We start from the raw sequence: 20,591 nt of genomic DNA on the forward strand, positions 1-20,591 counted from the left end.
ACAAGAAAGTCTGGCTGCTTTGAAGCAAAACAAACTGAAATGAGGGGTGGCTGAGAATTCAGCAGAGCACTGTAAATAAAGATTCCATCTGAGACTGTAGAAGTGAATGCTTCCTTTACATTCCCATTTCAAGCCCTTCATTTACTCCAACACCGTTTCCCTCCAGAGATATCATGCCCCACAGTGTCCCCTCGCGCCTGCCTTGCTCAGCTACCAGAGAAGCCAGTCAAGCTCAGAAACTCAGAGAGCGATGCATCACTTGATGACATGGGCTGATAGATGCCTGACAGACTGCCAAACCCGTCGACGTGCTACATGAGTCAAGAACAAACACTCCTCCGACGTGTGTAGATGTGCTTTTGCACATGTATCCATCATCGGCATGTAGGAGGTGTGTGTATGTGGATGTGTTTTCAAAACCTGGCCTGGGTGAGAAAAACCATGCAAACTGTCCATCTTAGTTTATGGAGGAATGAAGGAGGCCAAGTCCAGACTCTGATAATGAGGAAAGTAGGAATGGAAATTAAGTTCCCCTGACTCAGGAAGAATAAAAACAATCACAAATCAATGTGTTAATATGGTGCAGTTGAACCAGATATTTACATACATTTCATGAAAACTCATTCTTTTTTTTCCCCCCTCACCATCTCCCGTGAAAACAGACTGGGCTTCCTGTTTTAGGTCAATTAGGATTGTCGAAATCATTTTAATTGGCAACATTTTTAAATAATGGAAATATATATATAAATATATTTTTTTACAACTTTCTTCATAGTCAGACGTTTATGTATACCAAGATGCCTTAAAATGTATGTGAACTTCTGAATTTGAAGAAAGTATCTAAAATTCTTCCTTTATTCTGGTATCTAATGAATAGAGATGATTTTGGTAATTCTAACTAATCTAAAACAGAAAATGTTCAAACTGATTTAATGTCAGGCAGTGGGAGGAAAAAAAGGTTACGCGCTTTTTATACATCGTGTGTAAATATCTGGTCTCGATTGCATCTGCGCACACACATAGATGCACTCCCTTCCTGTCTTTTCGCCTCCTCTTTCCCACAGAAATAAATTTGTAAATGAACAAGCCCTGCTGGAAGTAAGCGGTGACGCCAGGCCCGAGCTCTGAATGTCACAGTCACTCATTGCAGTCTCCCTCTAAGTGATGCAGACAGAGCCCCATTCTCATTACCCCACCAGTCAAGCCAGGGGGCGAAAAACATTTACATGCAAATACGAATGACCCACCGGCTACCTCGAGCGCACTGGCTGCCGTGTTGTCAAAGCAAGGCAATGACAGAAAATCCGCTTGCCAATCAACGGCTCCATTGTAAAAACACAAACTATAGAAGAAAGTGGTATGTGTGTAGATTATCAATTTTTTTTGTAACTTTTGATTGGTTTGTAACTTCTGCTAGTGCTCCCCATGTCCAGTGACATTAGTTTGAAAGGATTCAGACTGTGACATTACCAACTGCATTGACAGATGTGTAGGGAAGAGGCTTAAAGTCCTTTCTATAATTTCTATAAACCCACAGAGTTTACAGATTGTCTACCATCCTCACAGGACCCACTTGTCTCTGACAGCTGTGCCTAGCACCCCATAATCAAACACTCTTTCAGTCTGAACTATTAGGAATCCAGAGCTCATAACAAATATGGGTCCGCCGTCTCACCAATGCGGTTAATAGAGGACAGATTGCTGATGGACTGGCTGGGTCTCCAGGGGTTCTGGGCAAGAGCAGATTCCTCCTGCTCGCAAGATACTTGGATCAAAAACCACCCTGCTGTCATCAGACCTGTTGCCTCCAGATGGGTCCCGGCTCTGTCCGTGTGATTCGCACTCTCAGAGAGCATGCGGCGTAGTCCTTCTCCTCCTCTTCTTCTTCTTTCTCTAGTCCTTATTTCACCTCCCTTTTTTATCCTGACCAGCAAAAAAGAGACATCAAACCTGACCTTCTCCATCTTTTCAGCACTTCTTAAAGTCCGAGCCAACGTTCTTTTGTTCTTTAACCTTGACGCACGGCTTTTTAACTCTGTGTGAGGCTTTCATCTGAAATCATACTCATTGGCTCAGTTTCTTGGCTAAAATCCCTCCTGAGTGCGGCGTGCGCGGGGGCGTGCGAGTGCATGAGCTCACATGCTCGGTGCCAGGGAGATGAGCAGACGCACCGCGCAGCAAGGCCTCTTTGATGCGGCGCAGTAGAGACCCACGGCAGGGCCGTACATTAATTGCAGCTTCTGAGCCGTTAATTTGGGAGAGTACGTTCAAGGACCCACTTTTCCTCCACTTTCCAACAGCAACAGAGGCTGAACAGGCATCCCCCTCAAGATTCATCCACTTTTTTACCTCTTCTCAAGGCCTTCTGTCGGCTAAGTGCCTCTCCGTCCATACAATTCAGCTTAATCCACAAACATGTTTTCCCCTTTTGCTTCCCCTTCTTTCTCGACCACCGTTACTGAGCAAAGGGACAGTAGGTCACAGCGTCTGCACTGTTCTCCCTCCTTTGCCAACTGGCAAGCACTCCCTGCCAAAAAGCCAGAGTTTTCTTTTTTTTTCAGCCTGACTGATCCCCACAAGTTATTAAATGTACTGAGCTGATAATTAACTCAAATAACAAAATAAGTGGAATCGCAGCAGACATAAAGTGTGGATTACACAAACTATGAGTAGAGATCATCAACAGAAGCTAAGCTACGGGTGGCAAACAATTCCGTCAAGAGCAAAAATATGACAATGAGAGCTTTCTCATTTTGTTTTCGCAGCATCTCTACAACCATAAAACCACAGGAAAGAGCCGCTTTGGCTGAAAGTTCCTCTAAGAAATGAATCAGCTATAAAATCCGCAGCGGGATAACTGTAGTCTGCCCCACAGGGCACGATCTCTCCAGATTCATGCTGTGCTGATGCGGGAAGTGATTCAGGATGTGTGTGGCCAGCATCATCTCTGTTATGTCTCCCCCCAATAAGGTAATTAAACCTGCACACTTATTAGTTATGAGCTTGTCAAAAGTAGACAGGGGCCTAAAACAGAGAAAAAACATCTGGGGATATGCTGGGTCAGAAACAAGTGCTGCTATTTTTATAACACCAGAGGAAAATAATGTAATTTCTTAAGCCACAAGAAGTTCAGAAGGAATATTTTTGACAAGACAATTATTAGTTGTGCACTGAGCAAATCTGGGAGTCTTTTGGAAGTGTGGCTGAAGAAAATTTACTGTTAAAAGAAACCTACAAGATGTAGGACACGTGGGAGAATGTACAACTAGCAGTTTTTCCTTACTTGCAAAATGCTATGGAAACCAGGAAACCAACACAGCACATTACCTTAAACACAACATGCCAACTGGGATCAGCGTCATGCTGCTGGGGTGATTTTCATAAAAAAAATTTAAAAAAAAAAAAGAGGGAATTTGGTCATAGCTGACTGGAAAACGGATGGAGCTTAAAGAAATTATGATATGTTGGAGCCTGCACCAGACTGAGGAAGAAACTGAGGAAGAAAGAAATTTTGTTAGCCAAAATGTAAAAAAATAAATTAAATATAAATTTTAAAAAAAAAACAGAGGAAAGTAGGATAATTTCAGTGCAACTGCTGGCATCAAATATAAAGCTCAACGGCTTAGACTTAGAGTGGATTGTTAGTGTGCAATTGTGCATGACAGCATATTATGCAAACTGCATTTAAATGTGCAGTTTGTATAAGCTTGTTGGTTATGTTGGGCCTTGTTAGAGGCCTATTTTGGTCAGAAAATGAGAGTCATTTGCCTCTGAGATTATAAACAGAGTGTTAGAATCTGTGAAAAAGAGAAACCGACCAAAAGAGAGGGTGGGGGGAATCTATGTGAATTCAAGCAAACTGACCATGAAAGACATTCAACCCACACTCACAAATTGTTAATTTGTGTCCAAGGCAGTAAACATCGGTGCCCGTCTCCATCGTGTCTACCCGTCTTTTCATTCTGACCTGTAATGCCCATGGTACGCTGCCAAGAGTTCATACACATGGAAATGTCTCTTTCCCAATGCAGAGAACACCTACCTCTCCCACTCCCTCCCTCTGGGACTTTTGTTCAGATATAGGAAAGAGACACTTTTACATACACATGAGCAGAGAGGAAGAAGCCCTGCCTGTGGAAGTACACTAAGCCTACATGGAATGCCAGTTTTTCCCCAACTATAGTCATCTTTATTCAACAGCCACTTGGCCTTTGGTGATAGCAGCTGCATTCTCTGTTCCTGTCATACTGCACCACCTCGGGCTTACACAACATGATGCCACTCCAACTTCTCCAAGACAATATGTCACAGTTAAAGTGCATTGGCAAAAATACTGAAATCACAGCCTTCCTTAGGAAAACAGAGGAGAGACTAGCCTTTGGCTCCTGATGAGAGCAACTGTATAAAAAAAAGAAAAGAAAAAGAGTTTTCAAAGAAAAATGAAGGCGTGCTTATTACTGACTGCATCGAGCTTCTGTCTTTGAACTCTCATCTACTGCTTGGGCTTTGCAGTGGATGTGTAGGAAAAATGAAGACGAAAAGATGAGAGTGAAAGGAAGACGGTGCTGGAAAAAACATGTGATTAAAAGATAAAAGGGAAAGAGCAGATGATGAGGGAGCAGCATTGTGTGATTAAATGGCAGAGGTGATCCCATTGGACCACAGCCATTATTGCATTTTAATAGACGACAGGGTTGATCCTTGACCCGTTTTGAGGCAGGGATAGTGTTTAGTGCAAACGGCTCTCCTTGATACACCTCCAACCTGCAGGGCATGTGGGCATTAGAAGTAACGTGAGCTGTGCAAGGCCTTGAAGGGTCACAAGAAATGGCTTTATTCTCCTTCCACAGCATCTCAAGCAGCAGCCTTGGGCAAACAACAACAACCAAAGCATCTGTGTGTGTGTGTCAAAGAGGATTTCAAAATACGAGCAGCGCAATTTAATCTACGTCTTTAATTCATACATTTCAAAGTGCTTTCCTACTTTCCCCAACAACCATGTTCCCTTCACCCAGCTGACCCCCCCAAAAATCGACCTTCAATCATCAGTTCCTCCTTTTCACCTTCTCTTTCTTCCAGCTCCACATGCTAAGTGGGAACATTGTTACGGTCAATTTGTCCCATTCAGGGTCCCGGTGGGCAGTGTCCCTGCCCTGACAACCCGCAGACAGAGACCACACTGCCTGAGAGGCCTTGACATCAAGGTCCGGAGCAAGCTTGGAATGAGGAGGAGGAGGGGGAAAAAAGCACAGGGCAGAGGAAAGAAAAGGGAGGGAGAAATTAGTGAGGAGAGGTGATGAGGGAAGTGCTGGAATGGAGACAAAATGTGTGAAGGAAAACAAGTTTGGGGGGAATGCTGCAGCAAAAGAATGCAGAGGGAAAGGAAAGGAGGCCGGGGTCCCTAGTTTAATGCAGCCCCGAGATTATGCTCAGGGTTGTTTCAAAGCTGTCGATCAATCCCAGGTTTGATGCAGTAGGTGATGACAGCATTGCTTACATAGAAGAAAACCTAAATGCATGATTTATGGTTCTGCATTCATGTTCATTTGCATAGATCTAAGCTGTGTAGGAACTCTGTCAGCACAGTGGCCTGAATATAAACGCCATTCCTTAGTTTGAGACTGTGTCCAGATCAACGGCTACAGAAGTTACCCCCAATCAGAAAGATGTCAACAGCAGTAGAGGTCACTGCAAAGAAAAACAACAAACCCTGGGTTTAAAACATAAGGCCAGTGAGGGACTTTTTAAGAGTGCCTCTGCCAGCTTCTTGGCTCTGATCGCCCAGACAGGCTTTCAATCAAAAAGCATCACCTTGAGTTTAAATACTGCACAGTCAATGGATGGTGTCTGCCAGTCAATACAGTGACATTAGCTATTTCATTAATTCAAATCAATGTGCTGCTCATTTATCTTGAAAATAATGTGATAATTTAAGGGAGACTATGCCTTAAACAGAAATGTGCATCGCTAGTCAATCAGCCTGTTTAATCAGGCTGATTGACGGTGGCGGCCAAATGCCAAGTTTAGAAAGGGAAAACCTTCAAAAATGCTTCTAAAGTGTGACAAGTGCGAGTCACCCTGCTGTTTTTAGTGGGAAGTGTTAAGTTTGGCAATAAAAATGTTGAATTATTGATGGAGATTTGGGAGGGGTTTTTTTACCTAAAGTGGTAAAGTTACAGAACAATTAAACTGTTGTAATCTGAAAATAAATAAATAAAATGAAAGTGACAGCAAATTTAACAAACCAAGTCTTGACGAAGTTGAACACTGAACTACACACCCTCGACACAAACTTCAGATCAATGTTTACTGAATGTTTTTAATATCCCAACTTTAATGAATATGGCAAAAATGACACAAAACATTTAAAAGTTTTGAACAAATATATTCAAACATCCGTTTTATGCAATATGATTCATATTTTTACAATAGGACATCTGATGATATTGTTTCATTTTACTTTGATTAGTCCTATCTTTTAAGGTTGTTAATATGTTTTAACTGAACTAACCAAAACAAAATTGTACTGTACAGGTTACTGACCCCTGGTTTACATGGAGGTAAAAAGACTGGGATGTCAGCAGAAACCACAAACAAATTTGTTTCAAACAAAGACCTCAAAATGTTACCGCCAAAAGTTTTGATTTCTTTAGTCTGCTTTCAACAAATATTTTCACATCGATCCTTAGAGGCAGACAGTCGAATGGTGGTTGTCCTGCATAACTTGCCTGTCCGAAATCTGTGGAACAACTCCTAGTTAAAAAGTCAAAGCATTAATAGTAGCGGTAGAAATTACTGATATCAATCAGCTAGTGCAGCAGCTAGCTAAAATGGGCCACGGCTGGAGAGGAGACACTGCTGACCAAGCAATCACACTGATTTCTTATAGGCGAGTACGCCTGCTGTTTGGGCTCCCAGGTTTCTGAGAGGTGGTGCTACCCTCCTGTGTGATCTACAGGAGGATACTGCTTCATTGTACTTTAATAATAAATACCTGACTTGTTAGTTTCTCTCATATGAAAATACATTGAAAAATTGATGGGATAGGACTTTAGGCACATCGTCACCTTATCAGAGCTAAACCACAGTACGACTTGTCCTACCGTGTGGGAACTGCCCCAGGCCCACAGGTGAAGTTAACCCCCCGCCAATTCAGCAAAGACGAGGGATTAAGTGACTGTGTTAAGGCACCTGTTATTTCTGCACACAGGACACAACACTTGCTCCGAAGCATGAGGCCCGGAGCGGCTGTTAGCGTCAGAAGCAAGGCTCAAACAGGGCACCCATTCAACCAAGGCTGGCAGTGCTGAATCACACTCACATCGGGCCCAGACAGACTGACTCACACATGTGCACACATACAGAGTCCGTACAATACAGGAAGGCAAACAGACACAACAAGATAGACACCGACCCTTATGTTTCTCTCTGATGGACACGAACAAACTCTCACCCTGCCGTTCTCTCCCGTGTCTTTGATCCCGACCCACACACATCGACTTCTTCAAATTAATTGCCAATTCAGACTCCAGAGTCGAGACAGCGGGAATCTGTCAGGGGCCCTGTGTATGGGAAGCGATGTTGCAGATCTCCTTAAATGAGCTAACTTTATAATAAATCACTGGGCACTGCTAGCCAAGGATTAGGCAAGCTCCAGCGAGCAGTTTGTTAAGCTGCAGAGAGAAGAAGCACTGGGGATGGAGAGAGGCCCGCCAAAACTGACATCAGCTCCAGGACCTTGGAACAGTAAACCCTCCCATGCCGCCTGGTTTCTTGGGCACACATTTAGCCTTGTTATCTGAGTTCTCCGCTGACACAAAATCCCAGTGCTATTAAGCCTTTACATGGAATTATGGTGTTTGCTTCTGTAGGGGATTTTAGACTAAACAGTTATTGTCCAGAACATGAGCTCTACCCTCAGGTACCCAGTTTTTCAAAGTGCTCTCTCCTTATACTTGCCCTAAATATTTTTCTGCACCGTCTTGCCTCAACTGAGTCATTTCTCTTGGAAGGAGTAATGCTTCCTACAGTGAGGTTATTTATACATGGACCTGCACAACATTTATCCCCTCTCCTGTACATGCAGAAGAACAGCAGATAAGAATAATCACTTCTTCTAGCAAATTTCCTCACCGATTTAAGGATCATCACTGATTCAGTGTTACTGGATATCGTATGAACCTTCAAGAGAAGCATATCAAGAAAAGCAGCTTATGTTTTCAAAGTGAAACTAAAGGGAGCCTTCAGCCGCTTTTTACTTTGGATACCCTTCCTCTTCATCTTTTCTAAGGATAGACAGTGAACATACTTCAATCTAAACTTGGCCACTAAACAAATTAGATTACCACACACAGATCATAGATCAAGTCATGTAGATTATTCCTCTTTTGTCTTTTAATTTGCTGCTTGTGATAGCACTTATCATACAATTCCTAGGCGACGTGGGACGAGCATATCAGTGAAAGACTATTTTGTTTCTCTTTCACAGTTATCTCAAGAAAGCCGCAAAGTATAGATGATTACACAAAAATATGGTCATTTGAGGTTTCATTTAATACTTATCCCATCTCCCAGCGAGCACTTCCTTAGATCTAACGTGGTTTGCAAATGCATTCATAGCCCCTATAAACTTTTTAACATTTTGTCATTTACAACCCAAGACTTCAAAGTGTTTAGTAGGATTTTTATGTGATAAACCAACAAAAAAAACTGTGCGTAACTGCAGAGGGTAAGGAAAATAGCATATGGTTCTCAAAATGTATAATATACTGCTCAAAAAAATAAAGGGAACACTTTAAGTGCTAAACACCTGTTTAAGTGTTCCCTTTATTTTTTTGAGCAGTGTATATTAAAAGTCAATCCTTTTAGAAACTCACTGCAATTTCAGCTGAAAAACACTTTATAGTTTTACCAGCTTTGCAAAACTATAAACATTTTTACCCATTCTCCTTTATAAATTAGCTCAAGCTCAGTGAGTCCAAATGAAAAGATTCTGGGAATGTCAGTTTTCTCTTTTTCCTATTCTTGTCTGACATTCTCAACAAGATATAGGTCTGGACTTTGACTAAATTTGATTCAAATCTTTAGCCAAACCTGGGATCTTTAACCAGCTTTTCTATACCTGCTAAAGAAAAGCAGGTCCAACAGCTTGACCTTGCCACCAACACGGTCACTATGTAGATGGTGAGCTCAAAATGGTTTATGATGTTGATTTCATGAATACATACAGCTACCAAAAGCTACTTACCACCTTACAAATTTTGTTTTTGTGTTTCCATCACACTTAAATATTTCACAAAATCAGGCAAAATGTCCTGCTCCACCAGGGATCACCTCGATGTGTTCTGGGTAGTACCTATTGTTTTCTGCAAGGCAGACCTTTGCTTGTATTTTGCACTTTTACATTTTTATCTGAAATGACAAAATGATCTTCTTTCACATGTCTATTGTGTCTTAGAACAGTGGCTATTTAATTTTTGCATGATTGTCAAGGCCACATTTGTGGAGTAAAAAAATATATTCATTGTTCTGTTAGCAGATCATTCCAACTTAGATTTGGATCTATGGAGCTCCTCCAGTTTCCATGAACCTTTTGGCCGCTTCTCGTATGAATGTTCTCCTATGGTGAATGTTGTCAGTCTAGGTGAGTGGCCAAAACTATGAAGGTGCGTCATACTCTTTCCATTTTCTGATGTTGGGTGTGCTCTTTGAAATCAAAGATGGTTTAAACTGACCCCGTTTTTAAATTTCTTAACCTCATCCCTGACTTGTGCTGTGTGTTTATGTAGGGATAACAGAGCATAAGAGACAGAATACAAACTCATGCCACAGTTTTCTAATTCACTATTATTTTTTTTACCTTTTTTTCATAACCATGCATCTTGTCCTTTTCACTTCACAATAAGGCACTACTTTATGTTGGTCATAAAAAAAACTTGAACTAAAACTAGGATGAACAAATGTGAATGCTTTTTTAAGACACTGCACCGTGTATTAATTTTAAAAAGACCAAGCCTGATCCAGCACGTCATTGCCTGATGTGAGCAGCAGGGGGAAAAGGATCCTATATGCAACCTCCAGCCCTCCTTGAGCTCCGGTTGCCAGAGCAGGCGACACCCCAGAGGAAAAGGAATTAAAGAGCCTCTTTTCCACCAAGGTTGATTGATACTGTTAAGAGTGACAGCAAGGTTAAAGGAGCTGCTGGTCTTCTATCCTCACACTGGACTGCCTCACTTTCTTTAGAAGCCTCTCTCTTGCCCCCCGTAACTCTCCACTTCTCTCCTCTCACACAAACTGGGGCTCATTTTTAAGAGAACCCTTTTCCCCTGGGGGCTTTAGTTAGTTCTCTATCTCTCTTTTCCAGTCCACAAACCTCAGCACCAGACAAAAGGCAGCTTGAAAGGCAATTTGAATTTGAAACAGAGGGGGACACAGGAAAAAATGTGTAAGTCCCAAATGGGAAAACTTGAGGCGACTTGGAGCCAGCTAGGGTAGGAGTAGGGCGTTAATCGTAAACTCTGTACAGTGTTGAGACAAGATCCTGCAGAGAAAGGAGAGGGACATGGTACAGCCTTCAGGCGTAATTATAATGGGCATTAGAGATCCGGAAGGTTGGACTGTTAAAATAGACGACAGATACGAGGAAAAACCTCCAGTGAAATTCTGCAACACACAATTTAAAAATGAAATTAAAGCTCCAATGAAGTGCGAGCTTGTCAAATTACACGGCTTCTTTAAGAAACTGAGTTTATTGGTTTCAATTGACAGAGGACAACAAAAAAATCCCCCATCATGATATATTTGATATGTGGATGGAGATAGCTCAAGTCTAGTTTTCAGTGCGGCTGCAAGCTACGCAGTATGAAATTGGACGCGCAGATGCCACAGATTGCACCCACTACTGACTACGAGATGAGTTGGTTCAATTTAGATAACTAGATTCCCTCCGCTAATCAATGCATCTGAAACATTAAGGCGAGACACAGAGCGAAAGCAGCGCACCACCAGCACCACCCCAGCGCAGCCCTTCACCGGACCCCCTCGGATCACTTACCTCTGATTACCAGGAGAGAAAAAGCGCCGCCGAGGCAACAACAGTATGACTCAATTGTCTCTGTCCCACTTGGTACCAAATATCCAAGCGCGATCTAAGAGCCTTATCAGATCCCGCGTTGGGCTTTAGAAAGTGTCCCTTCCTGTCGCACCTGTCTCTGGCGAAGAAAAAAAAAAAGAAAGAAAAAACTGTTCGCGACATCCATAAGACAACTGTCTCAGCGGTTGGTGTGTGTCCGTACCCTCTTTCATGGGTTTCAGCATTCACATATGCACGCACACATGCACCACCTGTCCCTCCCGGTGCAGAGCAGCCCACAAAGAGCGCCTATGTGGCGCAACGGCACATGGTCAGTCTCTGCTGCAATATACTCCCTCGAACCGAGATCTCAAAGTAGTCTGTAGGGTAGGCAGTGCTCGGTTAAAAAAAAGAGAAGAAAATAAAAGAACAGCAAGACGGAACAATTAAAAATAAAAGGACAACACATCCGTTTGGAAATCACATCTGCCTCTTCATCCGTTGTGAGATCATGTCTCTGCTGTACCCAACAATAGTTGGTATATTTATTTCTCGCGCTGCGCACCGCCGGTGCTCTGTCTCTGCTGCGTGCTCTCCACTTCAGCTCTCAGTGTTTGGGGGGGGGGGAGGAACTGCGCTCTCTCCACTTCCACGTACAGGCAGAAATCCCATTCATCGGCTGATTTAAAAAAAAAAAAAAAAAAAAAAAACTGTTCCTGCTCCCTGAAGCTGAGCTCCGGAGCTTCGATGAGGTGGGAGGACCGATGGGTTAGACTCTGAGCACCAGCATCTACAGCGCTGCTGTCATCCCCGAGACGCCTGGAGACTGTTCGTGCCAAAACCTGAAGCAGAATTACGCACCGGCTGGAATGGAACTGATTAGGGACTAATTAGGGTTAATTGGGAGTTGCCAAAAATATCACCCACGTCAAAGTTAGGTTAAACACGTGTGGACTCTTTTGGAGACCTGAAATACTTTAGGTTAATTTTAGTAAAAACTAAGACATAGCTTAACCAGGAAACTTGGGTGTACCATCTATTTTAGGCTGATTACAATGAATTTCACATTTCAAATCTAAAAATTGAAGGGAAAATCAATGGTTTTCAATTTTTTTTATATTAAAAATATGAATGAGTGTGTTACCTTTTCATTCAACCTTTGTAATTATTGTAGCAGTATTTTTTTTTTTTGCATGCCATACTTTTTTAGCATCTTTGGACACCAAATTTTATTACTTACCCCAGAATTTTTGATGAATTTATGTTAGAACTTTGACTTGGTCATCCTAACAGATGAATGCACTTTGATTTAACCATTTATGGAGTCCGGGTTGAATATTTAAGATGGTTATTAATTTTTGCAGCATCCCAGTGCTTTTCAGCTGGTATTGCCCTGAATTTAGCATTGTACATCCCCACATCAACCCTAACCACCTTTCCTGTCCCCGCTGCAGAAAAGCATCTCCACAGCAAGATGTTGCTATCACCATGTTTCATTGTCAGGATGCTATGTCCCAGTTGATGTGAGGAATCAGTTTAGCATTTAGCATGTTGGTCACAAGAGTCTTTTTAGTCTTATGTGACCATACCACATTCTTTTACATGTTAAATGTCTTCCATACGGCTTGCGGCAACACTTGATTACCAACATGTTTATCAATTATTAAATGTTTCTATTGTCAATCTTCAATTTATCAGGAACAGCAGAATAGAAGTGTTTTGACACATGAACTCTTTTTCATTCTCTCCCATCGTTCCCCCGACTTTAACAAACTCAAAGGTCCTTCTGATCTGACGTCATATAATTATTTATCTGCTGTTGTTGAGCTCATTCTTTAACAAATTGGACCTAAAAACTAAAGATGACTAGTGAGGACTAGAATGTATGGATTTTGTTACATTTATGAGAAGTGGAGAATTTCACTAAAGTGAGAAAGTGGAAATTACAAAATTACAAATCACAGCTAAAAAACACAATTCTGGCATCAATATTGAACAATTCAGCCCAACTTTGACTGGCCTATGTTTGTTCTTTACTTTGCATTGATTGTTTAAAACACAATTTGATATTTCTGAAGCTTTTATTTTGTCTGCAAGAAAAAAAAAAATACTCAAAAAGAGCATTCTCTGCGTTTTCTTGGCATTTGGAGTGTGGAAAGAACCAAGTCAAATTTTGAAGTAGATGTGGTCAAATCCAGCAGGCTTCTGAAAAAACAGTAGCAGCCTTGTAGTTCAGAAGAATGCAACCACCATTTTCAGGACTCCCTCATCTCAAGTCCCAGCTCTCTCTTGTCTTTTTCTGGTTCATAAATTTGTTGATTTCATGCCCTAACGCCTAAACCAACCTTAACCTCGACATCTAATTCTGACCCATTCCCAAAAGAGACCGGGGTGCAAACAGAAAACTCCTTCAGCATGAAACCGACAGATAATATATCAGCCAGATAAGAAATAAACTGCCACAACCAACACCTTTTTGACATATTTGACATATGACACCTGGGCAGCTGCCCAGATCAGCATTGGCCAGAAGTACCAGATAGGAAAAAAAAAGATATTTACCATCAGTTTCAGTTTATGCTTGTGTAGCCCATTCAGAGTTGTTTGCATTTTACCCCTCCCAAGAAATTTTAATCATTTTCTGCAGCTTGATTAAATGGAGTGACAGAAGGAGGGTCTCACATCTGGTGCCATTCTTGCAGGAAATACTATAGCAGCTTCTGTCATGATGACTGATTAATAAAAATCACTTGGTTGTATTTAGTCAACGTTTGACTGAGCCAATGTATTCACTTAAATTTTACAGGATCTTTAGGTAGAGATTTTAGTTGATGTTGGAATTTAGCAAATACTGAACACTGAAAAATATATATATATATGGGTAATGATTATTAAAAAAGGAATTCAGTTTCCTGATGGACTGTGTCAAAATTCATAAAGTCTTGTGGTTATAAAAACAGTGGCACTAGAATTAAGTAGGTTTTATTTGTGACATATCTTGTGCTGATGTTGGAAAAAAATAAATAAAAAAAACACGGAGCTGCTCCGAAGCACTTTCCCCAAAAATTATATTTTATATCTGAAAGATCAGGTGGCCAAACAACAGAGAAATTTACCTTGGAGCGGCTCCATAAGTCACAAAGTGGCTTCAGGGTAGGCTGCACAGACAAAGTACAGAGACAGTCTGCAATTTAAATTCACAAGTATTCAGACAGTTTATCTTCATTTTCACCATGATGTAGATTCATATTTGTAGAACACACTTACAAGCAAAATGTTTTAGTCAGAGATCCTGGACGTCTGTCTTATGAAATTGCATATAAATGCTTTGAATTTGGAAAAAAAGGTTGTAATTCTGCATTTGCCCATCTCTCTTAGCTTAAAGTAGCAACAAATATATATATATGGTTGATGACTGTTAAAAAAAGTCACTCCTATTAAAAAAGGAATTCAGTTTCCTGATGGACTGTGTCAAAATTTATTTACGTTTATGGTTTATAGTATATATATATATATATATATATATATATATATATATATATATATATATACTATAAGGGTAATTTAAGTGGATAAGTCTGGTGCTTCATGTGCAAAAGCAGTCAACAGCCCACTGGACCCTTCCATCAAATTGCAGAAGCCACTTTTAAGATTTGATGTATGAATAATTAATATCTGAAATAATGACTACGACTGGCTGAAGGCTCCTGTGCCTAGTGCTCCCTTCACAATCCCAACAAATCTGCTCCACTGCAGCCTGTCAGCCTTCAGACAAGCTGCAGATCAGCTGTGGTAAATCAGACAGCTCAGCCTCTGTGTGTGTGTGGGAGGACACAGCAAAAAGCAAACAAGAAAACCGCACCATATATCATCTAACCTAACATAATGACCTACTCATTATATGCATGCATGATATTTTTTGTCATGCAGAAACAAACTTCAAAAGTCTTAAATGTGAAGTTGATTAAATGTCCCATTCTTGTCTGACTTTCATATTTTTGGAGGACATTGTTTTGTTGTTAAGTATTTGATCGTCCCCCCTCTTATCTTTATTTACACAGGCAACATTCTGTGTTCCCAAGCAGTGTAATACTCATTAACATTATTCATCCAGCTTATCGCCAAATACCACCTCTAACTTTGCCACTTCTACAATTACAACTTAAAACAGAAACTGCATTATGGCAGAAAAAACATGCTGAGAACAGAGGACACCTCTTTTTGGCAGTGGCATCGTCATTCAGGCCCCGTAAAACTGTGGAATATTGGTGAGCTCTTTCTCCTTCCTTGAATTCTGCTTTCACCTGAATGTCTCGTTTGTCTGCAAGAACTTAAACCAATAGGTTTTTTTTCCTTTTCACAAGATGCTGCCAATGGAGCTTCTCAGGTCATAATAAGCATGACCAGAAAAAGAAGAGACATTTCCATTTTTCTGGGGGGTTTTGTAGAGTATATTCACAACTAAAAGACTCCTCAAAGAACTGATCATAGAGACAATATAGTTAGGGACTTTTTTATTTCATTTTAAATATTGAGTGCATTTTTTACCCAAGATTAATAGCTTGTCAAACCAATAGCTTTGTGCAGTTGGTAATATGGTTTTAGGTTCAAATCCATCTCTTAACCTTTTTGAAGTTGTCCTTTTTATTGAGTAACAAAAGATAACAAGTGTGACCAGATATAATTCTTAATTAGTTTTTTTAAGGAAGGGAAAAAGTTCGCAAAAACTAATCCAAGTCTGATGGTTTTTGAAATCATGCATTTTAAAAACTGGGACATTCACACTGGTAACCTACCTACTGGTAACCTACCTATGCCATGATAAAGAACTGGAAAAAAACAAAATCAGTCAATTGGGTCAAACTAAATCAACCCGCCGTGTTAAATCAACCTCAGGCACATTTTGGTCTCTGGCCAAATTGGTTTGTTTTTAACTTAACAGTTTTTAAAATACAAGATGTGTTCCCGTCTACACTCCTGTAGATGTTGCATTTATATAAGCAAGAATTGATGTGTTAAAGTTTGACCAGTCTCACTTTTTGGCCACAGATTTGGTCATTTCTCCTAACCAAAAGCATGTTTCTAAAACATTAGTAATAAAGTGACTTCATATTTGTGGAGGGGTTTTATTAAAGTTTCTTTCATGACATCACATTTCCTTTGAAACCACATTCCTCTGAAGTTTGTGGAGATTAAAAATATTGTCTAGAAGAAGAAGTGATAGTAGGATTTAAGCTTGGAACAAGCTCAGAGATTAAATGTGAAGTGGATAGAATGAATTTGCATCAAATCAAAATCCTAAAAAAAAAAAAAAACCAAACAGCACTTAGATGGAATATCCCTGCTGTGCTACTAATAAATGCAAGAGGTGCAGAGGAACTTCAACAGTCATTCTTAATAATCATAAAAATACTTCTGAAAATGTACTCTTCTACTAGAGCTATCCAGAGTTCTGTTCTTTTCTCAAAATCCCCAGATTAGCATTACTATTCTGTTTCTGCTACTTTGCATAAAAATTCGGAGCTACGTTCAACAAAAGAACTTTGCCGTTTCATCTCCTGTCAAAGTCTGTGTGCCGACAGTAAATAAATAAAGAAGTTCTCATTTTGTTCATGTTTTTTCTTTCATCCTACTTGTGTGTTGTAGCAACCAGGCAGCGGACCTGATTATAATTAGGAAAAAAATAAGGAGAAAGGGCTGACACAAGAAAGTAAACAAAACAGAACAGAAGCCACAACCTTTGATGGTTTATGAACTTTGTAATCATTCAATAACATGGGGGAAGCTAAGCTGAGGAGCCTCATTGTGTATATGTGACTTGGGGTATGAGAGAAAATGTTGATGCTGGTTGAGATAAAGTCTTTAATCTTCTATATTAGAAGAAATATGTATGTAAAATAAAGACACTAACTCTCTAGTGCAGGGGTCTCAAACTCTAGTCCTCGAGGGCCGCAGACCTACAGTTTGTAGATGTGCCACTGGTACAAAACAGTGGAATGAAATGGCTTAATTACCTCCTCCTCATGTAGATCAGTTCTCTGAGCCTTGCTAATGACCTAATTATTCTATTCAGGTGTGGTGCAGCAGAGGCACATCTAAAAGTTGCAGGACTGCGGCCCTCGAGGACTGGAGTTTGAGACCCCTGCGTCTAGTGTGAGCACTTTTGTCTCTCTACAGTAATCACATGGTTCACTAACAAGACACACAAAGAGAGACAGAGATGGAGACAGGGTATTGAGCTCATGTGATCAGATGCCGGCTCAGCTCCCATTCTGACTCGTGAAATAATTTCATTTAGTGGAACCACATTTTAGTATTTAAGTCAAATTCCTTCGTTTTCCGAAGAAGGGTTAAGGTTAGGGTTAGTGAAACAGTTTCTAAACACCTCAGTTTGATCCATGTGAGTTGTAGCTTTAGACATAAACTGGCTCTGGAGATGGGCACTAAATTCATGGCAATTAGGAAAACAATGTTGCACAACTTGCTACTGATATACTGTGAATATGTAATACGTGGTTAAATTATACACATTACTATGTTTACTAATAAGGTGATTCTTTAGAAAACTGGTATCACTAAACTTTGTTTAGAGATATCAGGGCTAAAAGGGTTGAATACAAAATTAACCAACCTTTTCAGATCTTTGTCTGAAATGTTCCTTCTGTTTCTCAATTTTGTACTATTTTATGTTTAGTTATCCATTCAATCTCCATTAAATACATTAAAATTTATGCTAATAATATGAAAACATATTAAAAAGTTTTAAGCGATGTAAATCCTTTTGCAAGGCATTTTAAATTTAAAATCAAAAGTAATTAAATAAATTCCATGCTGGATTTAAATTCTCCTTGTTTTCCTTCGCATGTTGTTTTATCTCTTCTTCTGTAGTTAAATTTAGTTACTTACTCATTTCCTGTCAGCTTGTTTAAATCAAAAATAAACTGTCTGTGTGTGCACAAAGATGCACAAATATAACATGAACCTAATCCAAAGGGCAAACAGTAAACTTGTTATGTTTCTCCTGTTTAACAGCCTCTATTTATGAAAAAAAAATACAATTTTGAATCTACTTACCTCTTTTTAGCTTATTATTACACAGTCAATAGCCTAAGCTTTAACCCCTCGGTTGTTCTCGTGGTTCATATATGCAGAGTGGTTCCTCGCAAGTAAACAAATGCACTAGATTAATTTACCCAATTTTCCAGACTGACCTCATGCAAGCTGGTAGCCACATGAGTAAAATTAGCTTCAGCTCTCTGTGTGTGAGCAGTTGCATATTAATACAGATCGCAAAGGCAGAGAGCTCATTGGTAAATGGCTCTTATTCTCAGCATGGCATGTAAACAGCGAAGCAATCAGGGTGTAGAAGTAATCCTTTAGTCAGAGCAAGAGAGTCCCTTTTCATTAATGATGGATGTTTGCTCTATATTTGAGACTTTGTGGAACTGGCAGTAATGTTACATTGCACAGGTTAATACATATCATACTATTTGCTTTGACTTAAACATATACATCTTGTTAGTTCATTCATAAGAAGTTAATAGACTAACATTTTATGATCTACACATATACTTAATGATCCACACACAAAAAAAATACTTTATCGCTTAGTTGTAAGATATTTTGTGAAGTATTGTCGTGATACAGATTTTTTTGTTTTTTGTTTTTTACTTTGTTGCCACAGTGACATGTGACTGGACATACTTCTTTATGATTTTATGGTAGAGAACAAACTTCATGGTTCTTTAAACTACATTGACATTTTAGTGTTGCGAAGCAGCAAGGCATTCCCAGACCATTGCACCACAACCTCCATGTTTAATAGTTGGTGTGATGTTCTATTTCAGAAAAGCTATTTTGGTAGGACCCACACCCAAACAAATCCACTTTTGTTTCAGCAGTCCAAAGGACATTTTCCTAAAAGTCCAGGCCATTATCAAGATGTTTTGGATTTTTCTGGGAAAATATGAAATGGCTCTTTGTGCTACTTTTATACACTGGTCATTTTTGTCTCGGAACTGTTCCGTGTATATTGTTTTTATTAAGCTTTCTTGCTGTGTAATCATGAATACTGAGCGAGGAAAGTGAGAACTGTAGTGCTCTATAGATATTGATCTGTTGTAATTTCAATGTAATTTTGGTACTGGCCACACCTGGGAAGGTACCAGTGGTTTCATGATGTTTTCTTAATTTATAGACAAATGCTTTCACTGTTATTGGTTGAAGTCCCAAAACTTTAGAAAATGCATTGTAATTCTTTCCAGACTGATTTTGTTTCTCATCTGTTCTTAAATTTCATTAGATCAGCAAATTAGATTATTTCTGGCCTATTTGATGCTGTTAGACAGTTCCTATTAATAATTATTTAATATGTTGTCGGTCTGGTAGTAATCAGGCCTTTGTGTGTCTCAAGGGGGGGATGCAGCTTTGAGTTTTCTTCCTTAAAAGTAACCACATTTAGCTGTAACAATAGACTTTATTTGAGAAACATTTATTTAGATGTAAAAACAATACAGTGATAATGTAGGCTGTTTAGTTTTTATAAAATAAATATTGTCACGTTGTTTACACTGCAATGCATTCTGGGTAAATGAGGTAAGCTTGGTCCGATTGCGGTAACTGTCCAGCCAAAACTTCGCTACGCCTTTCCAATTTGAAACGGAGAGAGTCGAAATTAATGGGAATGTAAAAAAAAAAAAAAAAAAAAAAAAAAAAAGGAATGAGGATGAGGAGGACCAAACGGAGGAAGAGGAAAGAGTTGGCTGAAGAAGTTGGTGTTTGTGCTGCTGCTGCCACCTTCGACTTCATAAATGAAACAATAAATGACACTTGCCTCTGGTGGACTGTGTGATCCGGTAAGTAGTTCTGTGGTTCTGTGTCTGGTCCGGTAACAGCTGTTTAGGGTTCGGCGGCAGTAGGAATAGTTCCGTTATCATTTCCGACAGTTCCGAGCGCTGCCTGCCGTCAATGTTTCTCCCAGCGTCACTCGCTCTCTTTAGGCGCTTAGTGGATAAAAAAAACTGTGGGTAAGGCATTTGGTTTTAGCTTGCAAAGGTAACGATATGTCTTAGAGCCTTCATCAGTTTGCTTGTACAATAACTCTTCTTCTTCTTCTTCTTCTTGGTTTTTATTGGCGGTTGGCAACAAACTTACAGTAGCATTACCGCCACTTACCGGTATGGAGTGTGGTTCGAGATGGTCTATAAACTTGCACTTTCTACCTTTTCCCTCCATTAACTCCTGATTAAACATACCCCCACACATACACACCTGCTTATATTATCCAACTTGCTTATAGCTTTATATACCCCTCTTTGATATTCTTTACACATTCACACCCAACTTGCTCTACTCATATCCTATGAAATAGCTTTGTTTTTTTAAGATACCGAATAATTATTTGAATATGTCTACTCCCGAGATCTCTCCTCAAAAATTCTATTAAATTAAACCTTTCTTTAATACCTACACACTCTCTCAGCATGCATCTTCTCTCTTCTTCATACTTACAACACTCTAA

General features: G+C 39.9%; 1 protein-coding gene across 1 annotated transcript in view; it reads right to left on the reverse strand.

Moving 5' to 3' along the window:
• Positions 1–11,900, reverse strand: part of sema6bb (sema domain, transmembrane domain (TM), and cytoplasmic domain, (semaphorin) 6Bb) — a 183,217-nt gene extending 171,317 nt beyond the window's left edge. Inside the window, exon 1 of the mRNA XM_028027955.1 lies at positions 11,054–11,900. The gene's annotated coding sequence lies outside the window, so the exon portion shown is untranslated. The remainder of the gene's footprint in view (positions 1–11,053) is intronic.
• Positions 11,901–20,591: the final 8,691 nt, after the last annotated feature.

Source organism: Xiphophorus couchianus, chromosome 9 (assembly GCF_001444195.1).
Source record: "Xiphophorus couchianus chromosome 9, X_couchianus-1.0, whole genome shotgun sequence".
Taxonomy (NCBI): Eukaryota; Metazoa; Chordata; class Actinopteri; order Cyprinodontiformes; family Poeciliidae; genus Xiphophorus; species Xiphophorus couchianus.